This window comes from Hoplias malabaricus, chromosome 9 (genome assembly GCF_029633855.1).
Source record: "Hoplias malabaricus isolate fHopMal1 chromosome 9, fHopMal1.hap1, whole genome shotgun sequence".
NCBI lineage: Eukaryota > Metazoa > Chordata > Actinopteri > Characiformes > Erythrinidae > Hoplias > Hoplias malabaricus.
In genome coordinates this window covers 14,001,216-14,010,534 of record NC_089808.1, presented here as the reverse complement: position 1 = coordinate 14,010,534, position 9,319 = coordinate 14,001,216, and the positions used below count along the sequence as shown (strand labels likewise).

The 9,319-nt window shown below is 38.3% G+C and overlaps 1 long non-coding RNA gene across 1 annotated transcript; it reads right to left on the bottom strand.

The window, feature by feature from the left end:
• Positions 1-7,210: 7,210 nt before the first annotated feature.
• On the bottom strand, positions 7,211-9,100 carry LOC136707782 (uncharacterized). Its single transcript, XR_010804244.1, has 4 exons — positions 8,969-9,100; positions 8,595-8,702; positions 8,418-8,452; positions 7,211-7,347 (listed from the first exon to the last, which is right to left on the bottom strand). It is a non-coding gene; the product is annotated as an uncharacterized lncRNA (long non-coding RNA).
• Between the last annotated feature and the right edge of the window lie 219 nt (positions 9,101-9,319).

Sequence of the window (9,319 nt, the reverse complement as noted above, 5' to 3'; positions counted from 1 at the left end):
CCCACCTCATCTCACTTATTATATTGTTTTTCCCTATTTCTTCATGGGTTTCCTCCAGGGCCTCCAATTTCCTCCCACAATTCAAAAACAAAACACAAAAGTGTCCATGCATGTGTGTGTCATTGACTGGATGAGTGTGTGATGCCCTGTAATGGACGGGTGCCCTGCATAATGCGTTTCTTTCCATCACACAAGGATTTCAGCTAAGCTTCAGACAAACCACAACTATTATACATTTTTGCATTGAGTGGACATTATTTTTTAATTCTACATACAGGTATAAAAACCAAAAATAATTTAAGAGAAAATGAATTGCTATGGCACAGCAGTCACACAGCTCCAGGAACTTTTGTTGTGGGTTCAAGACCCGCTCCGGGTGACTGTCTGTTTGGTGTGTTCTCCCCGTGTATGTGTGAATTTTCTTTGGGAGCTCCGATTTCCTCCCATGGTCCAAAAACATACGTTGGTTGGTGGATTGGTGACTCAAAAAAGTGTCTATAGGTGTGAAAATTGTAAGTGAATGTGTGAGTGTGTGTCGCCCTGAGAAGGACTGGCTCCAGCGTGTGTTCCCACCTTGTCCCCAGTGATTCCGGGAACCACCGCGACCCTGAACTGGATAAGCGGTTACAGACAATGCATGACTAAATGAATGACTGAATGAATTGCTATGCTACATAAAATACTACATAACATTTGTCAGAATAAAATAATTAAATCAAGGCAAGAAATAAATTGAAAGTTTTACAAATTAAAGAAACTTAAATAATTTTAATCATTCAAACAATAAAAAAATATGGTCACAAATTATTTCCTCAACTTTTTAGTATGCCAGTCTCTTCTGTCTTACACTAAAATTGATTCTTAAATGTAATACTTATTTACTGTTCTGTTTACAAGAGCTATGAAAATACACTGGCTATTAGCTTTGGTTTACCTCATTAAATTTACTGTATGTAGCCCACAGCATGCTGACATTGCTCAAGAGGAATGTACCTGTGAAAATTATTTTAAATATTCACTCTTACCTGCAAAGTCCAGTTTAGTCCCGTTCCCAAACAGTATCTGTCCACACACAGCCACAGCACAGTAGTAAGTTCCAGCGTCAGAGAGACTGAGGTTGGTCTTGGGGAGTTTGTAGACACAGCTCTGTGTAGGAGAATCAGTCTCAGAACTCCTGCTACACTGACTGTTAGTGTCTCCATGAGTGTAAATGATTCCTGGAGGAGATTCTCCTGATCCATATCTCAGCCAGTACACACTGTGTTCTCCTGCATACACATCTGTGAGGACTGAACACTGCAGAGTTGTGCTGCCTCCCACTTCAACAGAGTCTAACACAGGAGTCTGGAGAACAGTGTAGAGACTTGAAGATGAACCTGAAGAGAAAATATTCACTTATCACTGCATGAGACAGAGGTTAAGGTATGGGTTTTAAAACAATTGCTATTTTATAAACCGAGACTGTTGCACCTACCTTTAAGGACTACAACAGTGCAGTCTGATAATTCAGTATATGTGTAATGTGAAACTACACAGAAGTACGTAGCTGAATCTGTTGGCCCTGTGTTTGTGATGCTCAGATTAAAGTTGCTTTTTTCTCTTATCGCTTTAAAGCGGCCAGCTTGTTGAAGTTGTTATAATAGTTTACTGCTTTCGAATGTGAAGCAGAAGCAATGAGGAGAGGCCTTTCTCCTGGAGTCTGTTTGAACCATGCAGTGCTGGGCTGTGCATATAGGGGTGAAAATAAGCAACTCAGATGAATATCGTCCCCGTTCTGAAAGTACTTTACTCCATTTAGATAGGGAATGTCTGTCATTGAGCTGTCACCTGAAAAACAAAATAAATTCATATAAAGCTCTATTGTTTTCTGGACATTAATACGAAATGGGCATTGTACAGAAATTCATGTGCTTTTTACGTGAGGTACACAAACTAAAAAATATAGAAACACCTTAAACAATACCTAATGCTGCTGAGAAGAAAACCATTGTAAAAAGTCTGGTCATTGTGGAGCAATGTATCTCCTGAAAAACAGAAACAACAACTATGTGTAATACGTGTTAGCTTAAATATCACTGTAATGCAAGTAATTCTGTGAGATCACTTACCATGGCGCAGCTAAGAATTGTGGCAATCTTCTGCAAGAGCAGCTTTATAACACTGTGCTGAAAGCTGATTGGTTTTAATTATAGGAAGTAGAATAAAGCCACAACCACTCACAGAAGTGGGCATGAGAATAGAATTGAATATGCAAATCACTCCTGATGCAAAATCCCAGAACATCAAGTTTTAGATTCTAAGCAGAAAGGTTTGCTGGGCATCTAACTTAGTTTTAGCTTCATGATCGCAGGATGTTAACACATCACCATCACAACACTGTTCTCCCAAAGTCTGAGACCTGTGGCAAAATGCTAAATCTTTTCTATATTCAGTGTTACATTCAGTTCAGTGTACTCATGTGACTCTGTTTGACTCCTCCAAGTCCTGTTTGTTTCTGGAGTCTCAGGCTGATATAGAAATAATATTTGGGTTTATGGATAGCAGTTTTACAAAGTAAGTTTATGTCAATGTTTCACTTTTTCCTGGGCTGCAGGAAATGTAATCAAGCCTGTCTTTTTCCCACGTACACTGAGGAATAATCCCAGATTTGTACACAATTTTTTTTTTTTTCAGTGATTGTGACCTCTGGTTAGTGAACACCTGTGTTATGTATGTTTTTCTAGGTAATATGATAATATTAAAGGCAACATGTATTGTTTTGTTTTCTTCTTTATTACAGTGAGCAATGTCTTACTGTATGTGTGCAGTAACCACAGTGTAGAGGGCAAGGGGATGCATGCAGTGAGAATGAAATGCTGAAAATCAGAACCACATCAAACAAAAGGCTTAAACAGGCCTTTTAGCAGCTTTAAAAAAACTCCTCACTCTCTATAAAATGTACATATTAGCATAACCATAGTTTCCACCATTAAATACCGAAAGTAACTGCAGTGTGTGTGGGTGTGTTATGGGGAGGGGGCATACCAAAAGAAAACTCCCCAGACAATCAAACAACCACCACTGGCCTGTAGCACTTCACGGTTGCAACCTTGAGGTGCACCTTCACGCAGTTGCCTCTAGATGCAGACCAGTCCATTGCCATGACTCAGTGTGTCCAAAGTCCACTAACACCTTTCTTTGGCACTGGTTGTTAACAGTGGTCAACAGTGGCATATGTGTAGGTCTACAGCTGTTGTACCTTAGTCGATACAGGGTGCCTTGCATAGTCATGGCCGAAATTGGTTCTGCTTACCCACTGTTGCACTAGTACTGTTGTACCCACTGTGGCATGTTATTGCTGCATTACCAGTCATGACAGACAAAATGCTCGCCTCTCAGGTCAACCATATGTGGCCAACTGCTGTGGCCAGATGTTTGTTGCTGATTCATCAACTCTTGGTGAACACTGACAGCACAGCTCCAAGCTCATATCCAAAGTCGAATCTGCCTGATTTGCTCTGTTTACACAAAGCTGGTAAATGTATTCTGTGCAGTGAACAGTTCTATACCTTATGCAGAAGCTGATTGTGATGCAACCACCAACTGGGTGCACTTTATTAGTAATCAACCACACCTCAGTGTGAATATGACCCATGACTTACATGTTTTACTTTTCATTTAAAACATTTAAAATTATTTTACAATCAAGATTTAATTGTATATTATTTTTACAGCTGATATTGCCAATAAGCTGCTTTCCATAAGTCACTCAAATCATCAATATCTCATGTTATAGCACTGCAGTATGTAACTGAACTACAAAGTACTCATGTATTGTCAGAGGAGCTGATAAAATGACAGACCAATGAAACTGGGCCTGAACTAGAAGTGTTCACTCTTTTCCTGCTTCCAGTGGTGGACAAATTACACATACCATTTACTTGAGTTAGTACAGATACTCAAAATATTAGTCCAGTAACAGTAAAATCCCTCTTTGTAGATCTCCACTTGAGTAAAAATACAAAAGTATTTACCTTCAAATGTACTTAAGTATCGAAAATAAAAGTACCATGACGTATTATGGCTCTAATGTATTTTTGTAACAAGACTATGCATAACACACTATAGGTGAAAAGACTTTAGTGTCACTCTTGATTCCCCAGTCTTTTAATACAATGCCATTAATTACTCTGACACTGATGAACACAGCAGAAATGGTCAAAGTAAATAAAATGAATGATGTTATATCAACAATTACATGCACCCATTCACAATGGCACAGGATACTTGAACAGACTATGGCATAGGGTCGGCTTTGAGTCAACTCAGAAGAAAAAATATGTTTTTGTTTTTGTTTGTTCTCTGTTCTCTCTTTATTTTTACTTACAGGAAATTCTAGAAAGTTCATTTTAATTATTTCAATAATTAATGTGCTCAAACACCTTAATATTCACTGATTTCTTTTGAGATACCTTTACTTTTTAAGAGCCTGAGTATTGGGAGGGGCTAAAAGCTGCATTGGTAGCAGCGAGGAGCAGAGTGACACTTTAAAGAACATTGAGAGTTTCTGCAGAGCCCAGGGAGCTGTATTTGACTGCGTGGACATTTCACCATTCCATGGGCCTCACTTTTCCCCTTTACTGTTCTCAGACTGGTTCCTCTTGCTTGCACCAGAGATCCAGAACTTTGCTTAGAGAGATTGTGAGTACTGAAAAAAGTTTGATTTGCGTGCATTAAGTAAGTGAGGTGGCTGTTAATGTTTTATATATATACAGGGGTTAGACAATGAAACTGAAACACCTGTCATTTTAGTGTGGGAGGTTTCATGGCTAAATTGGAGCAGCCTGGTGGCCAATCTTCATTAATTGCACATTGCACCAGTAAGACCATGTGCATCCAATTGTTCAAACATTGTGTCCTGAAGGCGGTGTCATATATCAGGATGACAATGCACTAATACACACAGCAAGACTGGTGAAAGATTGGTTTGATGACATGAAAGTGAAGTTGAACATCTCCCATGGCCTGCACAGTCACCATATCTACATATTATTGAGCGACTTTGGGGTGTTTTGGAGGAGCGAGTCAGGAAACGTTTTCCTCCACCAGCATCACGTAGTGACCTGGTCACTCTCCTGCAAGAAGAATGGCTTAAAATACCTCTGACCACTGTGCAGGACTTGTATATGTCATTCCCAAGACGAATTGATGCTGTATTGGCCGCAAAAGGAGGCCCTACACCATACTAATAAATGATTGTGGTCTAAAATGACAGATGTTTCAGTTTCATTGTCCAACCCCTGTATATATATACAGTTATCGCGTGTACTACTCCATGTTAATTCATACAGTAGGTGTATGTATGTATGTATGTATGTATCTCTACACTTATATAGCGCCTTTCTAGACACCCAAGGACGCTTTACAATCCACACTGCTCAGAACAGTCAAAACACACACACACACTGGTGAGAAGCGGCAGCCAAATGCGCACAACGTACTCTCGACCAGGAACGACCGTCCACCTGGAGGACTGCATCGGACACTAGGGTTTAACCCAGGATAGAGCACCAATCCATATCTGGGCTCACACACATTCACTCACAAATACAGACATTCATTCACATACACACTCATTCATTCACACACCAGGACAGTTATTAGAGAAGCCAATTCACCTACCCTAGGTGGTTAGGCAGGGTGTTAAAGAAGCACCACAATGATTTTGAAGCTGTAATTTTAAAGTAAAATATTACTGTGTTATTAAGCTCTGTTTGGTCTACATAGTTGCAAAATTTTGTTTGAGTTGTTTCTGCAATTCTGAGCCATTCTGCTTCTTAAATTTTCTTTACATTTTTTTCTTTTTGGTTTGCTGTTTACTTGTTTATCTCGCTGAACTAATGTTTGACTTTTGGAATATTTCTTCTGGTTTGGAACTTACTTCAAGTGTTGTGCTTAATAAACCTGCAACTGCGTCTCACCCTCAGTTTGAGTGATTTAAGACATATCTTAACATAGACAAGATCTGTAAACCATGAATGAATAGTAGTTACTGATTCAAATACAGCCAATTATTAAATGGTACAAACCATTTTGTTAATTCACCATGGTTATAAGAAGTGCACACATCAGTTGATTAAAAAACAAAACAAAAAAAAAATGTCTATTTTGGTATTACTTGGTTTTAGGTGCAGAAATATTTTGACTTGTGTTAGCACTGTGACTGTGTTTGTCTCCTAGCAATGTAGTTGCTGTGTTTTGCGCGAAGAGCTGTGCAGAGCAGGGATTTGATCATACATTTATAGTTTTACATAAACCACAAGGAACAGCAGATGTCTGATTTTGAATTGTAATAGAGTTAAAGTTAAAATGCAATGGGGTTTGTCCCCCAAAACGAAACACTTCAGAAAAGTCATTATTGACACATTGCTAGTTGTTTTTTTCTCTGGGGTGGACCAGAGGAGGTTGTGTTCCCCTTTTGAGTCTTGATTCCTCACAAAGTTCATTTCTCTTGCTCAGAGGGAAGCTCTCCTTAACACTGTCGACTGGGCTTGCTCTCCTGGTACGAAGACCCAGTGTTCATTAACTGTGCTTTGTGAAATATGTAAAAAGCTTTGTGGATCGGTGACTCAAAAGTGTCCAAATGTGTGTGTGTGTGTGTGTCACCCTGTGAAGGACTGCCGCCCCCTCGAGTGTGTGTTCCTGCCTTGCGCCCAGTGATTCTGGGTAGGCTCCGGACCCACCGCAACCCTGAACTGAATAAGTGCTTACAGACAATGAATGAATGCTTTAGTTTGATGGGTTCGATGGCTTGATCATTTAGCAGCTAAATGTTGTATTAAGCAAAAATGGGCAAAAAAAAAAAATATATATCTTGCAGAACTACAAAAAAATTATCGTCGCTTCATAGATAAGCATAACCAAAAGATGTGCCTCTGTCCTAACTTCTGTTTAAGTGTGCTGCAGAAATCAATCAATTTGTTCAATTAGTACATAGGAATTTTTTTGTACTTTTCAGTACACTTCAGAATATGAAGTTTATATATTAACAACTATCCAATATAATTAAACAATGTGTTTTTTAACTTTTAAACAACATAATTATTTAAAACAACATTATTATTACAGCATAATTTGGAACTAATACGGCATAATGATTTATGAAAGCAAACATTAGCAAAAAAAAAATAATAATAATAAAATAACATGAGCAGAATTCTGGTAGATAATTCAGTTTTATTGAGTACATTTGACCTCAGAGTAAACTTCAGTGTCTTTAAGCTTCTGGTGTCTTCTAGCTCCTCTGGATGATGGTGCATTATTGGTGAAACTTAGACCAGCATAGTTTAAAGATTCCTCACACAAGCCCTGTAGAAACACACTGTATTTAAACTTGTGTGCAAAATCACTATTCAAAAAGGTTCAGGAGGTAGCAATGCCCTCAAGGAGGAATTAATTTAACAGCCATTGGGTGGAGATTATCAAATACCTCCAGAAACTTGTAAAGCCCCACCAAGACCTCTGTGGCTTGCCAGAAATTAATAAATGAAAAAAATAAATGTGCAGTATAATTTTCATATATTACTGTTGACATAACTTTGTTTTCATTTTGAAATTTTATTCTGTTTGAATAGATGACAATATAATTACCTCCTAAGGAAGCTAAAAAAATGTTATGCTCTGCTGCCTTTGAGGCAAAAATAAAGAGGTACATTACTGCACACTCAAGTTATGACTGCTGCATTAGAGGAAGTTACAGAATGTTATACAATATTCTATTGCCTCTGAGGCAGATGAGTATAGAAGCACATTTGGTACATTTAATTATGATTGCTGTCTCTGCAGTCGGAACAGAAATGTGTAGGAATGTACTTCTTCAGAATCTGCCTCAGAGGCAGATAAGCATTATAACATTCCAATATTTTTGCAATATAAACTAGTGTGTAAGTTGAGCTTTACCGTTTTTTTTTTTTTATATATATAACATGGTTTATGAAAAACTTTGCTCAATGTGAGATTATGAATCAGGTTCCTCCCCACATGTTGGCTAGTGAACAGTTCCATTCGTTCTGCCTCAACGGCAGCGCTGCCTCTAGAACCATTCTGAACGGTGAATTTTTACAAAAGCTGTATGCAACACACCAACTGTAAACTTGCCAAGACATCTGCAGTAGAGTTACATGTCTCCATAATTAGCAAATTAAACAAAACAAGTGGAATTGCCTTTCACAATATTTATACACTGTAGGTTGAAGTCATTCTAAAGGGAATATTGAATTGTATAACCATGAATTTTATTCATCTAATTAAAACTTCTACATTCATTGTTCCATTGGTATCACACAGTGTCAATAAAAGCTGCTTTGTACAAAGGAAGTTGCAGAATACAAATGCGGGCACAAAAACTTTTTGGCAGGCATGTAAAATGAAATAATCACCTGGTTTACTTGGACTGAGTGACCTTCAGCAGCATCTTTATCAAATAACAAAAGTAATGAGGAAACAAAGTAAATATTCAAATTGATTACAAATCTGAACAGCTTGTGAACATATTAATAATACAATACATTACAAAAGAAGTTGCAGAATTGTTTAAGTCTCAAAGTAAAACCTACCTTTCTGACAATTGCTGCGTAATTTTCTGCACAGGAATAAAACTAGAACCACAGAGATGACATTTGATGCTGCTAAAACAACAATGACTGGGACCCACAGACTGTTCTCTGCAAAAATACATGGCCATAAATTACAAAAAAAAAAAAAAAAAACTTTTTAGTTAGCCAGGCTATTCTGTCTTGCACTAAAACTGTTTCTCAATTTTAATATTGATTTACAATTCTGTAGTTACAAGAGATATGACAATACAGTAGCTCTACACTTTGGTTTACCCTTTATTTGTCCATGGTTTTACATTACATTTGCTGTGTGTAGCCCATAGCATTGTTCACGAGAAAATGACGTGCAAGTGATTTAAAATATTCACACATACCTGCAAAGTCTAGTTTAGTTCCATTCCCAAACAGTATCTGTCCACACACAGCCACGGCACAGTAGTAAGTTCCAGCGTCAGAGAGACTGAGGTTGGTCTTGGGGAGTTTGTAGACACAGCTCTGTGTAGGAGAATCAGTCTCAGAACTCCTGCTACACTGACTGTTAGTGTCTCCATGAGTGTAAATGATTCCTGGAGGAGATTCTGCTGATCCATGTCTCAGCCAGTACACACTGTGTTCTCCTGCAGACGCTTCTGTGAGGATTGAACACTGCGGAGTTGTGCTGCCTCCCACTTCAACAGAGTCTAATACAGGAGTCTGGAGAACAGTGTAGAGACTTGAAGATGAAC